Consider the following 20,880-nt stretch of genomic DNA (forward strand, 5'->3'; position numbering starts at 1 on the left):
AAAAAAAAAAAAAAAATGCATTTATATTAACAATGGAAAAGAGACTTTTTTTTTTTTTTTTTTTTTTAATACAGAAAGAGAAAAAGTTGTATCTATTAGTTAAACGGAAAATTGTCTTTAAGGGAAGAGTTGTCAATCCTCACTAATAAATGTTCACTTAATTGTAAAACATTAAGTATTCTCTTTGGTAAAAGGCAGAATATTTATGCAATTTGAAAAATCAGAGGATAAGTATTGTCTTTGGGACAAAAAGAAACTGAATCCATTCGTTTAGTGATTTTTGAGATTGAATGTCTCAAATGACCAAGTTTTGGTATGTAATGTGTGTGTTGGAATTTGTAATTTTCTCAAGTTATTAAGGAAAACACATTAATGGAATTTGAAAATATAAATTTAAAAAAATGTCTTACTTGCAAGCCTTGTGCCACTCTGTAAATGTGAAAATAAATTATTGGCATCCAAACTTAAATTTTGTTTTGTAATGACACTTTTGTGGCAATCTGTCATATTTCTTGTTTCCGCTACAAATATTGGTTTGGAATAGATATTATGAAACCACTGAGATTTGTGGTTTGGGTTTGAAATTTTGTCACAACACTGAAAAATCTCACCCAAGGGGTATAAATTAAATTTTTGGCTTCTGCACATCAGTTGGGTGAAGCCAACACTAAAATAACATCTCAAATGGTATAAAACCAACCATTCCAGTAAAATGGACATATTCCAAAACTGAATTCTATATAGCTTATATATATTCAGGTCATCTAGGACTGCTGAAGAAGAGAAATTGCAACTTCTTTAAACTGTTAGTAAGAACTAACAGATAGGCCACCATGTTGTACAACTCCATGAAGTTCAATGTGAATGAAGTATGAGTGGTTCCCTCATGGAATTGAACAAACACATGTGGTTATGCATCATCATTTTCCTTTTTCTTTTTTTCAGGTTTTAAAACTTATTTATATAATTTAAAAATTGTGTATTCCAATAATTGAAATAATTTAAACACTAAAAAAATGGCACTCTGATTAAACTGTATTTTTATATCCTTCAGGACACCTTGGGCCAGCTTGGTTATAATTCTAGATTTTACTGTCATCCCACCCAGCTTCTTCCTTCATCAACAAGCAAGTTCTTTTCTTTCTCTGTCAGCCAAATAAGCAGATAGGAGAAGCAGGGGAGGCCTGCGTTGTCAGTGGTTTTCAATTGTTTGATATGAAAGGGGCAGCGTGTTCGTTTAAACTTGTTCCAGCCTCTCTGCATCTTAAAAGGTTGAATAGCTACAAGAAGCAATGCCTGTGGAAGGCACAGTGCATATTATTGGTACATGTCCCATTACGACATGCCCGCTTGCTTCTCCTGTTCGATAGTTTCTTTGGAATGCAGTGTTTTGGTTTTGTATTTTGTGTAGTTTTTTTTTTTCTTTTTATTTTTTCTATCTTATTTCAGTTTCTACTTACTGAATTTCTAGATTTCAGCCATATGGGGTTTGTCAGCCAAAGTTGCAGAGGAAGTGGAACAAGGCACACAAGTGAGCAGAGTATGTTTGTGCAGTAGAGAATACTTGGTCATTGAGATTTTCTGTGGCATTTTCCCTGGTCTTAAAGCCAGTAATCCCGAGGACAAGTGGAGCATTTTTGTACCCCTTTATCCAGAGCCCTCACATGTTAGGCAAGAGCCATTTTATTTCCCCCTATTGAACCCACTTTTTAAGAACCTCAATATGTTAAAATCTTCTTATAAATCAACTTCTCATTATTTTGATTATTTCAAATGTCAAAATACTCAATAAGCAAGATAGATTTTATTCAAAATGATTGCAATAAGGGTCAAGACTTACTGCAATAAAGGTCAAGTTTATACAGAATAGATTGTTTCAACCCCACTGAAACAAAAGGCAGGAAAGGTTTTAAGCTCAGGTGAGCTAGTGGAAAATTCCTGAAGCAAGTTGGTGAGAAGGTTGGTCAGTGTGAGGCAAGTTATTAAAGTTAGGCTCCTGGGTCCCCAACCCCCAACAGGGACTGTGATAGGGGCCTTATCTTTCCTGATGATTGCCTTACAAAGGGATGGTTCCCAGGCCCTTCACAAAGGTTCCTGGCTTGTAAAACTGACAAGTGATCAGGAAAAGCTTTACACTGCAAAGGAAGTTTTCTTAAGTAAATTCTCTAAGAAAAGGGAGGTCAGAGGCCTATAGGGGAAGAAACCTGACTAAAATTTAGCCAAGCCGAGGGAAGGTTTAAGGCTATTTTGGTTACAATTCTTTTCCTGGGAGGCAGCATGGAAATTGAGAATTGTATCCATGAGGAGCGCTTGGTTGCATCCTTGGCTCTGGCTGAAGTATATTTCCTAGGTGTTGGTTCCGTTATTAGTTTTCTGTGCGGCATAACAATGACCACAAATTTATTGGCTTAAAACAACACAGGTTTATTTGTTTCATGGTTTCTGTGGGTTAGAAGTCTGCTAAGGATCTCACAAGGCTGCAATTAAGGTGTTGAGCAGGACCAAGTTTGCATCTTGTAAACCCAAAAAATAAGATTCTGAGGCCTCCCAACGGTCTGAATGGACCTCTTATCTCAGCCAAGGGCATTCCAAAGTTGGCCTGAAAAAAGTAATTCAGGCTGTGATGAGAATAGGGGATGGAACATGCCTCTTTATATCCTCCTCCCTTTTGGAATTCTGGATAAAACGCTCTTTAAGTCTGACAAGAAACATTTACAATCTATTCTCCCTGAAGCCTGCTACCTTGATGCTTCATCTGCTTGGTTAAGTCTTGGTATCTATAACCCTTTATCAGAACCCAGACATTCCTTTCTATAGACAACAACTCTTTCAACCAATTGCCAAGCAGAAAGTCTTTAAATCTACCTATGACCTGGAACCTCCCCACCCCATGCTTTGAGTTGTCCTGCCTTTCCAGACAGAACCAATATACACTTACATGTATTGACAAATGTCTCATGTCTCCCTAAAATGTATAAAACCAAGATGTACCCGACCACCTTGGGCACATATCATCAGGACCTCCTGAGGCTGTGTCATGGGCACGTCCTTCACTTTAGCAAAATACACTTCTTAACTTGATTAAGGCCTGTCCCACACACTTCTGGTTTATAATCTAGAAGTTCAATTAGGGAAGCAACTTTGTGTCCACAAGCATGGTTCTTGGCAATATTTAGTGAATTCATGGCATCTGCTTCTTCAAAGAGAGAAAGAGAAGACAGAGTGACTAGGGCAAGTGTTTGGCTAGCAAGAACAAGTTTTCTGGAATATAAAGTAATCATGGGAGTGACACTGCATCACTTTTGCTATAGCCTATTGATTAGAAACAAGTCTCATGTCCCATTCATACTGAATGGGGAGCATTTACATGAGGATATAAATAGCAGGAGGAGAAGATCACTTGAAGCCACTCTAAAAATATATGTGCCACATTCTTCATTTGCCAAACTAAAGCAATATTATTAGTAATAATTTTCTTAGATTCCTAAGAGTCTCCTGACAAGAGTCACGTCTGGAGCAGTTTGTTGATAGAGGTAGGCATTCTCGTGTTATAGAGCTCTGGGTCCCTATCTCAAGTTCAACCGAAGCAGCACATTGAGATTCCTCATGAAATTCCTCCCCTCTCCTCCCCCCACCCCTCCCTCGTGTCCTCTCCCCTCTCCTCCCCTCCCCTTCCCTTCCTTTCCCTTCCCTTCCTTCTTTTCTTCTTCCCTGCCTCCCTCTATTTCTTCCTTCCTTTTTTTCTTTTGATGTAGGTCTTCCATTTCTTTTAAAAAATTGAAAATGGATTAGACCACATAATAATCATGATCACATTAGCTGGGAAAGCTTATGATTCAAATAAAAATTTAAAATTAAAAACTTGCTTCATGAATTAATGCTTAACTTCATGAATTTGACCAGTTATGGTCATGATGTGACTTGTCCTAGGAAGAACTTGGATTCCCTATTTGAGTAAACAGCCTGTAAGCTGGTAGTTTACTTTGCACAGAGGCACATAGGCAACAGTTCAAATCTTTTTACACAGTTTTTATCCTCTGCATACCCTGAGTCTTTCATAGCGATATCTTTTCCAAAGGGATCATCTCACTTGTAATGGGAAAGTCTAAGGAAATCCTAGTGAGCTTGAAGTAGTATCCATATGCAATGGATGGTGGTGGTGGTGGGGGGAAACATGTTGCTATTATACTGGAATATTTACTACTTATTTGGGATTTCCGCATTTGAAAGAATACTTTATTTTTTCTCTCTCTCTTTTCCTTTGCAAAGTTATCTTTCCCTTCCTCTTAGTGTGAAAATTGAACATATGCTGATGCAATGTCACAGGCTGTGTTTACAGGCTCTCTGGGGTGTAAGGTGAAGTTGGGAGGGAGCATGGGAAGAAACAGTTCCTTAGTAATTGTTTTTCTCATTACGTTGTTTGGCATCTCATCACAAGCATCTTGAAACATATTTTTAAAATTCATTTGTACCATCAACTCTATATATTATTGCTTTTTCTTTTTACAATTTGTAGTTAAGAATGCCATTTAAAAGGTGCTGATTAACACCAGTACTGGCTATAGATTCCAGTTTGCTGTTTGATGTTTTGCTTATTAGAACTGCGAGTACTCTCCTTTGTATTTGTAAAATGTAAGCATATGACCTTTCCAGATCCAGCAGGGAGCCTCCCAGATGGAGTACATGGAGACTGCAACTGTGAAAGATGAGGAGCAAGTGCAGATTTGGTGGCCTCTGATTGCCAGTATCTGGCAGCCACATTCTCTTCCCACAAGATGTGCTGGAAATATGACCAGGCAGAAGTTCACTTAAGTGAATCCAACAGTTAAACCTACCATGGAAGGGTGTGGTACACAGAGGGCATGTGGAGAAGAGAAGACCACAGTGGGAACCTCCAAGGAACTAACATTTAGCTGGAGATGAGGGGGGATTTGGCTATGTAGAGAGTAAATAAAGTGATATGAGAATTAAAGTAAGGGGTCAGTTATTTCCACATGGGGAAATGGGGCAGGCTTCATGGAAAAGGTAATATTTAATCTGGGTCACATGGAATGAATAGGACTGAAAATGGAGTTTATAACAGTGAGAATATTTTACTTAGAGGAAACTACATTTAAAGAAAGGATGGCTGTGTAAGTGTATTGCTTCTCTGCAGATACATACAATTTAATATGCCTGGAGTGCAGATTCTATGCGACTGAAGTGAGTAGGGACAAAGGGAAAGATGACTCAGAAAGGCAGATGGAGGGAAATCATGCAGGGCTTACTTACTAGCATAAAAGTTGGTAACTTTTTCATGGGCGTGTGTGTCAGGGAAGAGGGTAAAATTATAGTGAGTAAAAGCACAGACTTTGGGATCAAAGTAATAGATTTCCATCATGACTCTGCCTCCCCCTAGTGATACGAACTTGTGTGAATATGTAATGACTCTGACCTTCAGTTTTTTCATCAATAAATGATAAGCAATAATGCTAATTTAATAGAGACTTTCTGAGGAACAAATAAGACTATGTACCCAAAGGGCTTAGGTTAGGACCTGCCACTCAGTAACAGCCCTCAGTAGCTGTGATCGTGCTAAAGAGGACAGCAATTCCACTAATCCCAACACAGGCACTCTCTTTAGCTACAGATATGATGTCCCCTCTCCCCTAGATAAGGCAAACTGATCCTGCTGGACCTAGCTAGTTGCCAGATGGATTAGAACACTGGACTCAGAACAGACTTTAATGGTATCTTTAAGAAAAACTCACATCAAAGTCATGTAGAATGTACAATAGAATTATCAATGAAAAGAGGGAGAATCTGGAAAGAAGGCAACCAAAAGTCAAAGGGAAACTAAAGGAGATTGAAAGTCTGTGAAAATGAGCCTAGAATAAGTTCATTGAAGTGGCAAATCTGGGAGAGAGATTTTAAAAGTCTGTTGCTTTTGAGTGAGGCAGGGAAAAGTCTATTAGGACACTTCACTGGCTTGGAGAGAGGGGCAGGATAGTTCTTTACCTCTCCTATCAATCTGTGATTGTCATTCTGAATAACAGCACATCATGATTGGAGCATCAGATTAGACCCTCATTAAAGCCAAGATCTGAAAATATGGTGGCTGATCAGATACAAGTATTAGAAAATGAGGCCATTCAGGGAACACAAAACCAGGACAATACATCTAAAGTAAGGACAATATAACTAATATTTTGTCATAGAAAGCAGGTAGTTATCTGCTAAGGGCATGGCAAGGATACAGGAATAGGTAAGAGTCAGCAGTAGAACTCAGTCCACACCAGATTCAGCCCTTTGGTCACTGAAGCAGTTCTGTGAATTAGAAGTTTGTGTTTTCTAAGGTTCTTGTGCGGCTGGATAAGCAATAAATTGGAAGGATGAATTTGGGTACAGTTGACATTGGGGAAAGTATCAGTCAGGGATCTGAGCATTAAATCACAGAAGCTGACTCACAAAAGCAAAATGAGAATTAATCAGAATAATGCAGGTCAGTGAATCCATGGAAAGCTGGAGGTTCAGACTTGGAAAATAGACAGGAGCCACAGGCACACAACAGGGCAACTACAGCGAACATCTTGTAGTCCTTATGCCTCCATGCTGTGCTCCAAATATTAAGCATGATATCACTTGTTCAGTATTTGAAAAGACTCTCAGAGAGCCTCAGATTGACCTGGACTTTGCCCATGTGTTGCCTCTGTCTGTCCTGAACAGGGTAATAAAGATGTTACTCCTTTGGCTTCCTTCCTGGGAGACACTGTTTCCCACGACATTGTACAGTGCTAGGAGGTCTCCTAAACAAAGATTGGAATCCTAATTGTAAAAGGGCTTGGATGTTAGGCAGACAGATGTCTTCCTAGGAGGCATTAAGGTGAAGAAGTAGGAGAAGGGAGGGGACAAAAGAAGGTAAAGGGACAAAAAAGTAAGCTTCCAGGAGATTAATTCCAGTACTGATAACAAATTGCCATATTAAGGATAGGTTCAAGGAGAAGGCAGAAACTGAACTGATTTTCAAGGGTCAAGAGAGAAGAAACAAGAGAACATTGCAGATATCAGGACAAGTATGAGTAGAAGCACAAAGTCTCATGACAATTGCTACCTTGTTTGTAAGCATTAATATTCTCGGAGTGGTGGTAGGCGTCGACTGCCTGCTTCATGGTCTTTCTCATGAAAGGAATAGTGTTGGCAACCGTATTAATTTCAAGATGGCTTTTATGAGAAACAATTTGCAAATGACATGCTTTGGAAACCCTAGAAACCTGTGGTCATTCCTCCTCCAATTTTACTTCTTGTTACAAATTTCTTAGTAACAGAGCCTATGTATGTGAGATGAGATGTTTGTTATATTCAACCTTAAACAAGTTATGGCTTAGCAGGAGCTGAGTGATCTTATTTGATGAGTGTAGATTTATAAGAATTTTGGCTTGGGGTTTGGGATCAAATTCTCTCACCTAAGCTGTGGGGAGCCCATGAAGTCTTTCCAGTAAAAATCACTGCAGTTAAGACTTTTGCCAAATAGTGCCTCTTAAAAAAATCCCTATTTAAGTCATTTCTCCAGAGTAATTGAAAGCGTCTATTTTATTATGCCCCCAACTGCTATGTGGTACTATTTATTTCTTTTAGAGAAGTATGGTAAAGAATAAGATAATTCTGATTACAGTGAAATAAGAGAACACTGATATTATTTTGTTTTTTTTTTTCTTAGTTAAAGCTTGATGTTTTTGAATTGTTCATCACACACCCCTTCATTTGCTATCATTTCCAAATGGTGACTGTTACACATGTATTTTAATATTCTTCATATGTCATTTTAATATTGTTCATATGTTAAAACTGAAGTGACTTTTCTTTTTTTTGTCTTTGTAACACTAGGATAATTTAAAGGGAATGTTTTTGAAACATCATTCTATTTCATGGTAAAGTGAGCCAAATAAAATATTTTTGTTCATCTGGGCAGCATGTCAACAGCCATGTAACTCAAGCAATAAGCATAATTTCTTTTAATATTTTGAAGCAGTTCAGATGGAGGTAGCATATGAGGTGGACACTTGAAAAAGGTATTCTTAAAATTGATGTTGAGAGTGGGAGTGACAGATGGAAGGATTTTGTGGAAGGAATCCCTGAATTTTTAAATCGCCCTCTTTTCTACTCCTGTATCCATGTGGTCACGAGCTTTTCTCATTTCGGACTACTTGGGATCTCTCTTTCCCAGTCCCACCACCATCAGAGTTAAGGCCTTGAAGCCCACATTGTTCTTCAACAAGATGTCCTGACTTTTAGTCCTGCTGCACCTCATCCCCAGTGCTTTCATGCCATTCCTCTGCTCGGATTCCACCCATTGTTCCCCATTACTTAACACTATCCAAGAAAAACAGCCCTTGTTGTTTAATAATTATTAATTACTATAAGTTGGTTGAAAAGTACTCCCTTTAACCCCCTATCTACTTGAACCTCTGATCTGATATCCTGAGGTTGAAGAGAGGATAAATGCCACGACAGCTGGGAAGAAGCAGAGAAGTTCTTATGTGGCTCACCTGTCCCACTTGTCCTTTAAGACCAGCAGCTATTGCTTAGATGTCCGGAGAGTCATTTATGTAAAAACACTGATGTGACCAACATATTTTACTGGCATTGCATACTTCATGATATATTCATTTTCGAATGGATCTGATTTCATAAGCTTCCACCTACTAACAATTCCTTGAGCTAAGTTAAATAGGTTTTAAAAGCAGCCTTCTTTATTATTTAGAAATTGTGGGGTAATTTATAAAGGAAAGAGGTTTAATTGACTCTCAGTTCAGCATGGCTGGGGAGTTCTCAGGAAACTTACAATCATGGTGGAAAGAGAAGCAAACACATCCTTCTTCACATGGTGGCAGGAAGAGAAGTGAGTGCTGAACAAAAGGGAAAGCCCCTTAGAAAACCATCAGATTTCATGAGAACTCACTCACTATCATGAGAACAGCAGCAAGGCAGAAGCTGCACCCATTATTCAGTTATCTCCACCTGGTCCCTCCCATGCCAATATGATTATGGGAACTACAGTTCAAGATGAGATTTGGGTGGGGACACAGCCAAATCGTATCATGGGGAAAACTGTTTATTTTATGTAAATGTGACTTACCTAGTTTACTTTGCAGATCATCATAAAGTTAACATGGGTATACAGTCTGATAAATCTGTAAATATGTACACTTCAAAATTATTCACAGACTTATGACAATTATTAGGTCTAGATTTAAATGGCAGCATATTTAAGAATATTTTCACTATTATTACAATATTTGATTAGCCCTGTTATTTGGAAACAAACAAAAAAGGTGATTAAGAAACTGTAGTATAGTGGTAGAAAATACAGTCTCTGGTGCTGGATTACCAGTGTTTGGGTCTTGACTCCACAAGTTATTAGTTCTGTCACCACAAGTAAGACATTTATCATCTCTGTGCCTTGGTGTCTTCATCTGTAAAATATAAATCATCGTCATGGAATTGTAGTGAATATCAATCGACCCACATAACATCTTTATAATGGACTTGATTGAAATATATAACATGTATATCTAAATTTTTCTTTCCTTTATGAGAGATTATTCAGAATGATGTTGAGATGTTTATAGTAAAATTAGAGATCCTGAATGCAGTGCTACAGGTTTAAATGTGGCATTTAGTTCTCATCTGTGGCAGTGTTCACCTTAAGTCAGTGCTGAGTGTGGCCAGTAGATGCAGCAGCAGAGCCTACTGGGGCAACAATCCTGTGATGGGCTCCCTTGTGTGATCTTGGCCAAGTTTTTTAACCTCTTTGCACTCCTGTGGCCTCATCCATAAAAATGCTAACTTGGATTACATGATCTCTAAGGTGTCTTTCAGCTCTGAAAGTCTGTGAATCTGTCAGTATACTTTGACTTAATGAGTTTTGCACATGGAATACTCTTAAAAGCATTTGGTCCTTTTTTTTTTTTTCTAAAAAAAGACTTTTTCAGGTGTTTCCTCTCCTCCTTCCCACCGCCCCCCCCCCCTTTTCTTCCGTCTTCCTTCTATTATGTAGAATTTGTAGAGATTCCAGGCATGAGTACTGCTGTCATGTTGGATAAATAATAGGATTTCCATTTCTAAGACACAGTAATTGAGATTCCAAAAGATTAAGTTCTTGTACTAGGTTGAAACAAAACAAAATAAAAACAGAAAGGAAGTTTAATTCTGCCTCTTAACTGAACTCACTATCTTTTCCATTCGCTAGCTCCCCAAACTTATTTCTTCATGACCAGTTTCTCCTCTCCCCTATCTCCCCCAGCAAGAGCTCTGAAAACCAATAGAGATGCTTTCCTCTTATCTCCTACCCTACTCATAGTAATTCATTAACAAAGTCAGCCTGCTTAGTTAACAAAGACTCTTTTACTTACCTAACATACCTAATCCTTCATCCTCTACTTTCCATTTGATCGCCACTGCCTTAGTTCAGGCTTTAATCATTATTTTGCTTGGATTATTCCAACTAAACAGTTTCCCTTATCCAGATCCAAAATCCCTCCAACAAATTCCCCATTTCTTTGCCAGAGTGAGATTTCCTTGAATGTATGTCTGATTGTTTTGTCCAAGTTCTTACCAGACTTTTAATAGCTGCCTCCTGCCCGCATCACTTGGTTTATTAATCTTTAGCCCTTCCTTCCCCTTACCAATGACACTCCAGCTACTGCTGAACTTCTTTCTTTTCCCCAGAACTCCTTGCTATTACCTGCTGCCTGGATTTATCCTCCTGTTGCCACTGTCTAGAACAGGGGTGTCCAGTTTTTTTCCTTTCCTGGCCACATTGGCAGAATAATTGTATAAAATACACTAACACTAATGATCGCTAATGAGCTAAAAAAATAAATAAATAGAGTCAGCTGGGCACAGTAGCTCATGCCCATAATCCCAGCAACTTTGGGAGGCAGAGGCGGGTGGAGCACCTGAAGTCAGGAGTTCAAGACCAGCCTGGCCAACATGATGAAGCCCCGTCTCTACTAAAAATACAAAAAAAAAAAAAATTAGCCGGGTGTGTTGGTAGGTGCCTGTCATCTCAGCTACTTGGGAGGCTGAGGCAGGAGAATCACTTGAACCTGGGAGGCAGAGGCTGCAGTGAGCTGAGATCATGCCATTGCAGTGCAGCCTGGGCAACAAGAGCAAAACTTCATCTCAAAAAAAAAAAAAAAAAAAAAGAAAGAAAGAAAAAAGAGAAAAGAAGAAAAAAGTCACAAAAAAAACTCATGGTTTTAAGAGAACTGACGAATTTGTGTTGTGCCACATTCAAAGCTGTCCTGGGCCGAAAGTGGGATGCAGGTTGGTAAAGCCTGGGCTAGAATATACTTTCCTCATCTACCTAGTGACTACCTGGTGAGTACCCAGTAACCTTTTGAGACGTCTAAGTCTGTTTAGCAGATTCCACCCCTGTGAAACTTCTCTTACCACCACAGCAGCTTACACTACCAGTGATAAGCCTCTCAGTGATAGTGCCCCTACTGTTATTTCTAATACAAATAACAATTTTAAAAAGCAATACATTTATTCATGCTACAACTGAGATGCACAGTGGGCATATGCCATATTAAACTGAACTGGTTTTCTTCACAAAACTTCACATCTTTTGACTCACCAGAAAAAAATAGTTATGATATATTCCACTGGCTCTTTAGGTGGTACTCAGCATGTTTAAGAGAAAACAATTAGTCTCTGATTTTGAAGTCACCTGCCCACATTTTAGGCTTCTTTCCTAGATTGTTCTGGGTATAAGGTGTCATGGAATGAGTAATTTTCATAATCTTGTCATGAAATAATTGGTTTTGGATACAGAAGCACCTGTTTCCTCTGATCTCTGGGATAATGATCCTCGTCTAGCTTGTTGCTGATCTTTGCAGGTGAGATCAATGGCTTGTGTAATTTGCAATCTGGCTTCATGGTTTGATCAGGGACCACCTTTGTACTTCTCTTAGGTTTACTAGGACTTCTCTTAGCTCTTGCTTATGTTGGAGACTTGCTAGACTTTCAGACTCTGCAACATCGATCTGGCTCTGAGAACCTGGCCGTTTTCCTAAACCTATGGAATTCATCATCCAGAGGGCACTCCAGCAGGCCCAGTGACTCTCAACTCAGTGTCTAGGTAATATAAGAACACTCAGGAGTGCAAACCAGAGCATCTGCTCTCTCACCTGAGCACTTCACTCAGGGCGACCTGTGCTGACTGAGGTCTATGTACCTTCATGCTTTCCTCTACTGATGGTTTTAAGGGCATCCCTCTTACTACTCTTTCCTCCCTACTCTGCATATACATATACCCTTTTAGTGTTTTCCCTCAAAGGAGAAGGAAAAGGAAACAACAACAAAGCAGGAAGCTTGATCTGAACTTGGTGCATTCTTTTTTCCTGCAGGACTATAAAAATATTTTCCATTTGGCTGGACATGGTGGCTCATGCCTGTAATCCCAGCACTTTGGGAGGCCAAGGTGAGTGGATCACGAGGTTAGGAATTTGAGACCAGCTTGGCCAATGTGGTGAAGCCCTGTCTCTACTAAAAATACAAAAATTAGCCAGGCATGGTAATGGATGCCTGTAGTCCCAGCTACTTAGGAGGCTTAGGTAGGAGAGTTGCTTGAACCCGGGAGGTGGAGGTTGCAGTGAGCCGAGATCGCACCATTGCACTGCAGCCTGGGTGACGAGCGAAACTCCGTCTCAAAAAAAAAAAAAAAAATTCCTTTTTATTTTGTTATTATTTTCTTCTTCACTCAATCTTATGGATAGGCCCTAATGATAAAATAGGATATTTTCCTGGCTTTATTAAATGAGACCTGTGATAAGATCCTACAGGCTTAGTCTTAGAAATGTATATTGGTGGTTTGAACGTATTGTCTCATTTAAGCCACATAACTCCCCTGTGGCGTAGGTGCTATCTTTTTTCCTGTTTTACAGAAGAGGAACCGAGGCTCCCAAAGGGTAATAACTATCCCATTGTTGATTTCAGGCACGTGGCAGGGCCTAACACTCCTTACATCTGTGTATATAGGGAGCCCTCCATATCCAAGGACTCCCCATTCATAGATTCAACCAATCATGGATAAAAAATACAGTTAGACCTATGATGGCTGCATCTGTACTGCACATTCACAGACTATTTCTTGTTCATTCCCTAAACAATAAAATAGCAACTATTTGCATAGCACTTACATTCTGTGACTTATAATAAGTAATCTAGAGATTATTTAAAGTATGTCTATAAGGATATGCTTAGGTTATATGTAAATATGACATCATTTTGTAACAGAGACTTGAGCATCCATGGATTTGGTATTTGGGGGGGGTTCCAGAACCAATCCCCTGTGGATACTGAGTGACAGCTGTACTACTATTCTAAAAGCCTGCTAAATACAAGGCATCTTAAAGTCTTTCATCATTATCTGTGATTATTCCCTTCCTCACTCTGTATGCTGCAACTGGACTTATTTTCTTCCAATTCCTCCAAATTGTCTTTTTAAAAAAACTCTCTGGATTTTTAAAAAGCATTTCACTCTGTTTGGAATAGTGTATCCTCCTACATGTAGCAAGTATAAAGCTCAGTTCACAAACTCAGGTGGGCAAGAAATAAAACAACCTTTGCTTTATAAGTAATTTTATTTTCCATTTTAACCAACATTCTGTCAGGCTGGTGGAAAATTAATCTTAAGGCTTTTAAAAGGTTCTTTTCTATGCCCACCTACCATGGTGCCCCCAATATCATGTAGTTCTAAGACATTGGATGTCAGTCATGGTGGCCATGAGTATGTGTCACTCAGACCACAAACTACAGGGAGCATCACCCAAGGACCCTGCTGCCCTGCTTCGAAATCCATTGCCACATTTACACATGCTTTCCAGGGGCTGCTCTCAGCCATATCAAGCATGGCTAAGGGATACTATGGTTAGTCTGTTTCTGGAAGACACAGGATTCCTTTGATGGGCAACTTCGGTTCAAGTACTCCCTGAAAATTTTGCAGAACTTTCCTTAGATTACACAGTAGCCTGAGACACATTCATTTCAGCCTTCTTTCCTGCTCTATTCCTTTGGGATCAGACTTGTATTACAATCTGAAGGCACTCTCCATATTTTCTCCTATGGGTGTTTCCCTTAAAATCTTTGTACACTTAATCTTATCTTGATACTTGTCTCTAAGAAGCCCACACTAATAGACGGGAGATTTGGCCAGCAAATAATCTGATCCCACAATTACTACTGAAAAGCATGTTTCTCAGTGGACATGTTACTATGGCCCTTCAAGTGTGCGGGGTCTTGGCTACTTCATTCCATGATTTCAGTGTGGGATATTCTGAGAGGCTTCTCATGGTCCCATGTGCTTAGTTATCCCAGGAAGCTAAAAGCTTTCTTAGGCCTTGCAAATACCAAACTTCTCCCACTCACACAGCACATAAAAATGCCCTCACTGAGTATGCACTGTAATTGAAAAATATGAACAATAATGGCATGAGTGAATGAGTAAATAAAAAAAAATGACAGCTAGTAATCTTAGAAGAAAAAAGCAGTATAGTTATAAAAAACTGGGTAATGTTACATTGAGATCAGGAAGATTTCATTGAAAAGGTGATATTTTGCTTAAGATTTGTAAAAGAAATGGTAAGTATTTCTCTATTTTTATATTTTTTATTTTACTTTATGTTTTGGGTACATGTGCAGAACTTGCAGATTTGTTACATAGGTAACAAATACATATGTCCTGGTGGTTTGCTGCACCCATCAACCTGTCATCTAGGTTTTAAGCCCCACGTGCATTAGGTATTTGTCCTAATGCTCTGTTTCCACTTGCCCCCCACACCCTGACAGGCCCCGGTGTGTGATCTTCCCCTTCCTGTGTCCATATGTTCTCATTGTTCACCTCCCACTTATGAGTGAGATAAGTGTTTGGTTTTCTGTTCCTGTATTAGTTTGCTGAGAATGATGGTTTCCAGCTTCATTCATGACCCTGCAAAGGATATGTACTCATTCTTTTTTATGGCTGCATAGTATTCCATGGTGTATATGTGCCACATTTTCTTTATCCAGTCTATCATTGTTGGGCATTTGGGTTGGGTCCAAGTCTTTGCTATTGTGAATAGTGCCACAGTAAACATACATGTACATGTGTCTTTATAGTAGAATGATTTATAATCCTTGGGATATATACCCAGTAATGGGATTGCTGGGTCAAATGGTATTTCTGGTTCTAGATCTTTGAGGAATCACCACACTGTCTTCCATAATGGTTGAACTGATTTACACTCCCACCAACAGTATAAAGCATTCCTATTTCCCCACATCCTCACCAGCATATGTTGTTTCCTGTCTTCTTAATGATCACCTTTGCAACGGCGTGAGATGGATCTCATTGTGGTTTTGATTTGCATTTCTCCAATGACCAGTGATGATGAGCTTTTTTTCATATGTTTCTTGGCCATGTAAATGTCTTCTTTTGAGAAGTGTCTGTTCATATCCTTCGCCCTCTTTTTGATGGGGTTGTTTCTTTTCTTGTAAATTTTTTTAAGTTCCTTGTAGATAATATCATCTATTTAAGGTATAGATATGTTATAGTTTCCAATGTGTTATAGTAGGGAAGAAAAACACTGAATTTGAGGTCAGAAATCTGTTCATAGCCATCTTGTTTTCTAGTTGTCAGTAACATTTTGATCAAATAAGTACACTTTTTAGGGTCTTCATTTGCTTGTTGCACTTATACTAAGTCATTTTCAAGATCCTTACACCCTTAGCAGTCTCTGGTCAAGATCCTAGTCAACTGGTGGTTGATCTAGAAGATTAATCTAGCCAGCTGTGTATCTAAATTCATGTTATTTTAACACCAGCCTTAATATTTTTCAAAGCTCAATGCAGCAGAGCCGAGATACAGGCATACTTCATTGTATTGTGCTTTGCTTTATTGTGCTTCACAAACATTGCATTTAAAAAAAGCAAATCGAAGGTTTGTGGCAACCCTGCATCCAGCAAATCTATGGGTGCCAGTTTTCAACAGCATGTGCTCACTTTTGTCTCTGCATCAGATGTTGATATTTCCAGCTTTTTTATTATTATTGAATCTGGTATGATGATCTATGATCAGTATCTTTTGATCTTATATTATAATTGTTTTGGGGCAGCACAAATCATGCTCATAAAAAATGGCAAACTTAATTGATAGATGCTGTGTGTTTCTGACAGCTCCACCAATCGACCATTTCCCCATCTCTGCTTCTCTCCTTGGGTCTTACTATTCTCTAAGACACAACTATATTGAAATTAGGTCAATTAATAACTTTACAGTGGCTTCTAAGTGTTCAAGTGAAAGGACAAGTCACATGCCTTTCACTTGAAATCAAAAGCTGGAAAAGATTAAGCTTATTGAAGAAGGCACATGGAAAACCAAGACAGACTGAAAGCTAGGCTTATTGAGCCAGTTAGCCAAGTTGCAAATGCAAAGGAAAAGTACAGAAGGCAATTAAAAGTGCTATTCTATGAATGTATGCATGATAAGAAAGCAAAACTGCCTTATTACTGATTTGAAGAAAACTTTACTGGTCTAGATAGATCAAACCAGCCATAACATTCCTTTAACCCAAAGTCTAATCCAAAGCGAAGCCCTAACTGTCTTTCATTGTAACAAGGCTGAGAAAGGTGAGGAAGCTGTCGATGAATTTTGAAGCTAGCAGAGATTGGTTCATGAGGTGTAAGGAATGAAGCAAAGTCCACAACCTAAAAGTTCAAGTTGAAGCAGCAAGCGATGATGTGCAATCTGCAGCAAGTTATCCAGAAGATCTGACGAAGATGGCTACACTAAACAACAGACTTTCAATGTACAGTAAATGAAATAGTCTTATATGGAAGAATATGTCATCTAAGACTTTCATAACAGAAAAAGTCAATGCTTGTCTTCAAATCTTCAAAGGGTGGGCTGACTCTATCGTTAAGGGCTAATGTAGCTGATGACTTTAAGTTGAAGTCAATGCTCATTGACCATTCTGAAGATCCTAACTCCCTTAAGAATTATGCTAAGTCTCCTCTGCCTGTGCTCTATAAATGGAACAACAAAGCCTAGATGGCAGACATCTGTTTACAGCATAGTTTACTGAATATTTTAAGCCTACTTTGGGGACCTACTGCTCAGAAAGAAAAGAACTTTTTCAAAATATTACAACTCATTGACAATCCACTCAGTAATTCCACAGCTCTGATAGAGATGTACAAGAAAATTCATGTTGTTTCCATGCATGCTAACACAGAATCCTGTCAAGATCAAGTAGTAGTTTTGACTTTCAAGTCTTATTTAAGAAATAGATTTCATAAGGCTATAGTTGCTATAGATAGAGATTCCTTTGATGGATCTAAGCAAAGTAAATCAAAAACCTTCTGGAAAAAAATTGCCATTCTAGATGTCATTGAGAACTTTTACGATTCATGGGAGGATGTTAAAATATCAACATTAATGAAAGTTCAAAAAATGTTTATTTCAATGCTTATAGATGACTTTGGGTGTTTCAAGACTTCAGCAGAGTAAATAACTGCAGATGTGGAAAAAGCACAAGAACTAGAATTAGAAGTAGAGCCTGAAGGTGTGACTAAATTGCTGCAATCTGATAATAAAACATGAACAGATAAGGAGTTGCTACTTCCAGATGAGCAAAGAAAGTTGTTTCTTGAAACACAGTCTACTCTGGGTGAAGATGTTGTGAACATTCTTGAAATGACAATGAAGGATTCAGAATATTACAAAAACTTAGATGATAAGTCAGTGGCTGGGTTCAAGAGGACTGAGTCCAATTTTGAAAGTTCTACTGTGGGTAAAATGCCATCAATTAGCATTGCATGCTACAGAGAAATTTTCATGAAAGGAAGAGTTAATCAATGCAGCAAACTTTATTGATATCTTATATTAAGAGATTACGACAGCCACCCCAACCTTAGCAATCACCACCTTTGCTGATCAGTCAGTAGCGGTCAATACTGAGGCAGGACTTTACTCCAGCAAAAAGATTAGAACTTGCTGAAGGCTCATATGACTGTTAAGACTTTTAGCAATGAAGTATTTTTAATTAAGGTATGCATTTTTTTTTTTTTTTTTAGATATAATGCTGTTGAACACTTAATAGACTACAGTGTAAAAATGACTTTTACATGTACTGGGAAACCAACAAGTTTGTATGACTCACTTTATCATAATATTTACTTTATTGTGGTGGACTTGAAATGAATTCTCCAAATCTCTGAATATGCCTGTGTCTGGATTTGAGCAGTGTCTTGCTTTTGTCTAAGATGTGTAGACTTGGTAAATCTTATAGTCCACTTTCATGCTACTTGTGAGAATGGAGATAATGGGTGTATAATGCCTACCACAAAGGAACTAAATGGTAGATAAACAATGTATCTTATTGCTTTTTATTCATTTGCTCCTCACAAAATTGTCACTGAATCTGCGTTATTGTCTCCATTTTACTAATTAGTAAACTGAAGCAAAGAGCTCAAATTGCCCAGCTACCCAGTAGCAGAAATAGTAAGAGTATTATTACTCAAGTTCTTAGGCTGTCATTTGTTTTTCCTATAATTTACTTTCTGCATTTGGTTTTATATAAAAGAGCCCATTTGTGCCTTTCAATATATTCATGTATGTAATATTAAACTTAATAAAAGTTTATTATAGATTTTATTATATATTTTGGGCAAATAAATTGGTAAACACAGTAGTTTCCTTATTTACTCTTCTTTACGTAAGTCTTAAACATAGAATCTTTAAAAAGATTTTTTTTAAAACAAATAGCTTAGGCTGGGTGCAGTGGCTCACGCCTGTAATCCTAGCACTTTGGGAGGCCGAGGTGGGCGAATCACAAGGTCAGCAGTTTGAGACCAGCCTGACCAATATGGTGAAACCCCGTCGCTACTAAAAATATGACAATTAGCCAGGCATGGTGGCGCATGTCTGTAATCCCAGCCACTCAGGGGGCTGAGGCAGGAGAATCGCTTGAACGGGAGGCAGAGGTTGCAGTGAGCAAAGATTGTGCCTCTGCACTCCAGTCTGGGTGACAGAGAGGCTCTGTCTCAAAAAACAAACAAACAAACAAACAAAAAAGTGGCTTAAAGATCATTTATTCAAACAGCTTTGTTTTAGCCGGAACAATGGCTCATGCCTGTAATCCCAGTATTTTGGGAGGCCAAGGCGAGCGGATCCCTTGAGGCTAGGAGTTTGAGACCAGCCTGGGTAACATGGTGAAACCCTGTCTCTACTAAAATTACAAAAAGTAGTGGTGACACACGCCTGTAATCCCAGCTACTAGGGAGGCTGAGGCAGGAGAATTGCTTGAACCAGGGATGTGGAGGTTGTAGCTCACTGAGATTATGCCACTGCACGCCCTCCTGGGTCCCAGAGTGAGACTGTGTCTAAAAAACAAACAAACAGCAGCAGCAGCAACAACAACAACAATAGCAACGACAACAACAAAAACAAAAAACAAATGACTTTGTTTGATGAGTGAGAAAGAAGCTTGATTCAGAGTAGGTGACACAAACTGGATATTTAACTAAATTTACTTGAGTGAAGGCAAGCTGAAATTAAGCATTTCTACTAATATTTTTTGAAACTTGTTATTAAGATATATAAATAAATTTACTAAGTATAATTTAATAAAATTTTATACTTATAAACACTGGAATACATAAATATAAAAATATAAAGTTGTAAAACTATTTATAGCAATTATGAAGAATATTTGATTTAATAGCTGTATAGTGTTAGACAAATTATTTAATTCTTGAACCTCAGTTTCCTCACGTGAGGAATGAGAATAAGAGTAAAACTTCTTTTATGGGCTGTTGTGAGGACTAGATGAAATAATTATAGTGCCTTAATATATAAATTAGTTTTTAAATTATTTTTATTTAAATTATAACAAATGCTATAATTATTGTTGGAGGAAACTTCCTATTTTCTGACCTCAGGTTACTGTGAGGAGGTTCTTGAGGCCAAAATTCGCATAGGATTAGGCTTTGTTTGTTACTGTGTTTATTGCCACTCTTGATGTGACATAAATATGTACCAATGAAGGCATTAATAAAATGGAACTACTGTTTCACTCAGATGAGTAATTTAGGAATTACTTATTTGGAGGAGAAATACTGTGTTAGCTTTGCTGCAGAACAAAACACCCTAAACCATTTATTAGGAAATAGTTCTGTGGCTTGGCTGGGATTTTCTCTGCTCCATGTACTTCGATTGCACTTATGCATTTGCAGTCAGCCGCTGGTCTCTGATAACCTTGCTCACATGTCTGGCAGTTGGTACTAGCTCTTAGTTGGGCCACATGTCTATAGCAGCCTATCTTGAACCTGAGCAGCAAGAAAGAGGGAACACCCCAAAGTTCAAGCACCACGAAGGCATCTCTTTGTATAGTATTTGCTGATTTTCCATTGGCCAAAGCAAGAGTGGAAGAAGTCACTGAGAGAAGGGACAACACAGGGATGTAGATAATAGGAAAAATTTCTTATTGGGGTTCCTTATTGTAATAATCTAACACAAATATAACTTTTAAGCCTCCCTCGCTTTAGTGGATTTTTAATTTATGTGAAATGCTTTCATTAATATTCACACTCATGAAATGGGCATACGATGGAACCTAATTTAAAGCTTTTAATCAACATACTTTCTTATTTAGAATTATTGTCCAATTCTAACTTTTATGTCAGAAAGTGACTGAGGCAAATATTAGTAGCTATGATTGGTGATAAATACTAAGAAGGCTTTTTCCTCCCCTGATGATGATGATGATGCTAATGATGGTGATTACACCTAACATTAAAGGAGCTCTCAATGTGTGTCACACACTGTGCTGAATTCTTTACATACGATCTTATTTTGTT

The 20,880-nt window shown here is 38.3% G+C and overlaps 1 long non-coding RNA gene across 1 annotated transcript in view; it reads left to right on the forward strand.

The window, feature by feature from the left end:
• LOC111543941 overlaps positions 1–4,967 on the forward strand; it is an 8,037-nt gene extending 3,070 nt beyond the window's left edge. Inside the window, exon 2 of the long non-coding RNA XR_002731993.2 lies at positions 4,654–4,967. This is a non-coding gene — a long non-coding RNA (uncharacterized LOC111543941). The remainder of the gene's footprint in view (positions 1–4,653) is intronic.
• The last annotated feature ends 15,913 nt before the right edge of the window (positions 4,968–20,880 follow it).

This window comes from Piliocolobus tephrosceles, chromosome 10 (genome assembly GCF_002776525.5).
Source record: "Piliocolobus tephrosceles isolate RC106 chromosome 10, ASM277652v3, whole genome shotgun sequence".
In the NCBI taxonomy this organism is placed as follows: Eukaryota; Metazoa; Chordata; class Mammalia; order Primates; family Cercopithecidae; genus Piliocolobus; species Piliocolobus tephrosceles.